Genomic DNA, 3,689 nt, shown 5'->3' on the forward strand with positions numbered 1-3,689 from the left:
CATGGATGGGGCTAGCAAGTTTTAGTCCCACTACTTTTAGTTATAGGACTAAAACGTATGCAAGCATCCTCTCAGTATATTTGATGTGTGTGCTTCTTATAGTTTTGGTCGGACTAGCTAGTTGCACCGATAAACTAGGCTATAGATACAAAGAGAAATCGGCAGCTACGAAAAGAGGCACATCACATACTACTTGGAATGGAAGGTATCAGAAAACACATCAGATGTAACATCGAGGGAGTCAGCAGTGTGAATGGTGTAGGCTGGTGAAGGCCCAAAAGAGGCCAACCTTGTTGCTGATACGACATTTGAGAAGAGTGTGGATCTGATTGGCATTCCGAGCAAAAAAGGAAAAAAGAGATTGCTGCAAGTAGCAACTCATCAATTCTTCGAGGAAGCCGCAGCAGCACAAAAACTCACTAGTGCCTTCTTATTTTTCTTTGATTTTGGCCACTGAGTCTCTCTGTACAAATTAGCTCCCTTATAATCTCAAAAAAAAAAAAAAAACTCCCTCGTGTGGTCAATTGGTTCAGCCTCCACTGTACGTAATAAGGTCACCCAGCGTACCGCACAATTCATCAAGTGCTTTCCGTCGAGATACGCACGTACGACCGACTTCTTTCGGACGAGACACACAAGCACACAAGCTACGCTGATGACTTGCACTTAGGTGGAACCTAGCCTGAACCAATTATACTAGCGAGTAATGCGCGGCGACACGCCGTGCCACATGGACTGATAAGCTATTTATATTTTTGTAACGTTTTGTTAAGTCATCCCAAAACTTAATTAGTTGCAAAGCAGTTCATACAGAGAAATGTTAAGTCGTCACAAGACTTAATTCATTGTGAAGTAGTTCATACAAGAAAATGTACATGCATAAGTGATCTACGATAGATGATGATAGTGGATACTGGATACGGAATTGCAAAGCTCTTGTTTAAACACAGTCATCAGAAATATATCATAAACCAGCGACACAAACAAGAAAAACAAATCACCGCGATGGTCAATTTGGAACAAAAATGTAACATGTAGTACATTCTTGATCAACATCAGCATTCACTTCTTGTCTTCACCCCAAATTCCAAATCAACATGAAACTGATAAACATCAGAAGCTAGTGAAATTTACATCTGAATAAAACCACCACAACCACCACTGCTGGTCCTCATAGGCATATCAGTCAATATGATTAGCCCAACGGCCTCTCTTGTCAGATGAACTGATGTGGTTAGTACTCAAAAACAGAGACCAATCTCTAGCATAAATCACATTTTTAACGAAGCGAGCAGGTGAATAAAATCCAAGCTGCTTCATGGAAGTTAGTAGCTAACTTAATGCACAAGTGAAACTGAATTTTAAGCTAAAGGAAAAATGAACGAACTCGGAAATTTGGAATAAACTATTGAGAACCAGTAAACTCAAGTGAATGTTTCAAGCAATTCTTGTTGGCCACAAATTCGTCACCTAGACACTCAAAAAATAAAAGGGAGGGGACGACATGGACATTGTAAACTGCAGCCATGATATACATCGGTTGAACGGGAAGCAAAGAAATGGACATCAACTATGGCCCTGTTTTGGAGACTGTTAGTCAATTGAGCAAATAGAAAATATTGACATAGTGTACATTGTAACAGGAGAACAGTATAAACGCTAAGTGTAAGCTTTTATCTACCAATCATAGAAACTACAAATGAGAATAAAATGAAGAGATCACCTAATCTGAAAGACTTTCTCCATTAGGCATTAACAAAAGTAAAAGGGGCAACAATCTGAGGAAACATTCTCCTTGCATCGCACACCATAACATGTTTAAGTCTCGCTATAGTAAAGGAAGATGAAATAATTCTATGAGTGCCTGAGCTACATATAAATTTCTGTTTTTATTGTGTACCATGGAGTATAAATTTCCATGATTCCTTTATCGTATTTCATGTCCTTACCTCTAACAAAAACACAGGTTACAGACACAACATTAACACGTGAGCTATATGGACAATATTACCAAGATCGAATGTACATATTGAGCAGCTAATTACCATTCTCCCGATGCCGACATCTATATGATACCAGATTAGAATCGTTAGAGACCACATACAAATTTTGAAATCAAGAAACATAACATTAGAGAAGACAATGGAAGGGCATAAATTGGAACCATCGAATAATCCAAAAAAGATTCAAGAAAGAGGAGAAATAGAAAACTTGTTTGGTCTAACATTCATGACAGTACAGACTTTATCATGTCCATTTGAATAAAATATGGCCCAACCTTATTCCAATATAGAATAGGTCAAGGGGCATCGCTTCCATGGCATAGATTCCATGAAACGGAGTCACAAAAATATTACAAAAAAACCTGAAGAGATAGTTAAATTTTCCGGACCAAAAATTAGCAGCTGATTGTGAGGCCCAAATGTAGTTACATAATCAACAAATACATCTCCTGCCTTCCAAAATTATATTGACAAAATCATAAAGATAGCTCTGGTACTATTGTGGAAGCACACGGTAGCAAGGTTTCACAGCTTTAACAAAATGAAAGTAGTTGGTTCTCTGCTCTCGTGTACACTAACTAATGAGTTTGAAACCGAAAAAAAACATTTTCCTAGTATTTAAAGGAAAATATTAACCATTGGTATATTTTTGCAGACAAAGTAGTTAGAAGAAGATAAGTATCTGCTGAATTCTATGGATATAGAGGCATGATTGAACCAAGCGACATTCTTGACGGCTAGCCTGATGGAGAGCCAAACATTTAGGTAGTTATCCATATAAAAAAGAAAGATATTTAATTGTGGTTTCAGCACCATGTATACTCTCGTCCTCTAGGACCACATACAAACCTTCCCACGACGGATAGCAGCAGAAAAATTTGCCACTCATTGCTGCCCCGACTCCTACATCCACGCAAGTCCAGCAATCTTGTTTTTGAAATTGTTAGTTGCGTCCAAGACCCACCCTATACTTTCAACAGACACAAGCAAAAAAGTTCAGTAAACAAGATTATCACAATCCATCATAGTGCCTTAACCTATACTGAAATGGGAAACAGGAAATTTATACTAAGCGGAGAAATCAAAGCGAAGTTTACAAAACTAAATAAAGGGAAAATGTAGCTCGAGGAAAAAGGTTATATGAATTTAGGATGTAGACATATTTAAGCAAGTTCATGACAAAAATTTGAACATATTTTTTTACGCATAAAAGCTCGGATATAGCATGCGCATTTTTTCTTTGTAGAACAATGCTCAGTCTGGTAGCAGGAATAGAACATAGACGAACGGAGGCAATATGCAAGAACTGGTAGTCGCTCGCGGAGCTCATCGTGTCTTGAAGAGATGGAGAAGCGGTAGCTCTCGTAATAATAGGACTCGGGACTCAGCCTGGACGCACCGAGCGGGCTTTTAGGCCTGCTCGTGGCCCATTCCATTTTGGCCCGCTCGGTCCTGGACCGACAAGAAAACAGGCCGGTCCGGGCCCAGTAATTCAGACCGAAAAAAAATCGGTCCTGTCCGGACTTTAACCGGGCCGAACGAAAGGACCGAGCCCAATAACAAGAAGAACAAATGCACAGGAACGGCGGCTCGGCCCTCACTCGTCTTCTCCTCTTCCTCATTACACAGAGGAACGGCGGCTCCTCCTCCTGTCCCTAACCCTAACCCTAAGGCGACGGCGCCTTC

The sequence above is a fragment of the Hordeum vulgare genome, chromosome 3H, assembly GCF_904849725.1.
Source record: "Hordeum vulgare subsp. vulgare chromosome 3H, MorexV3_pseudomolecules_assembly, whole genome shotgun sequence".
In the NCBI taxonomy this organism is placed as follows: Eukaryota; Viridiplantae; Streptophyta; class Magnoliopsida; order Poales; family Poaceae; genus Hordeum; species Hordeum vulgare.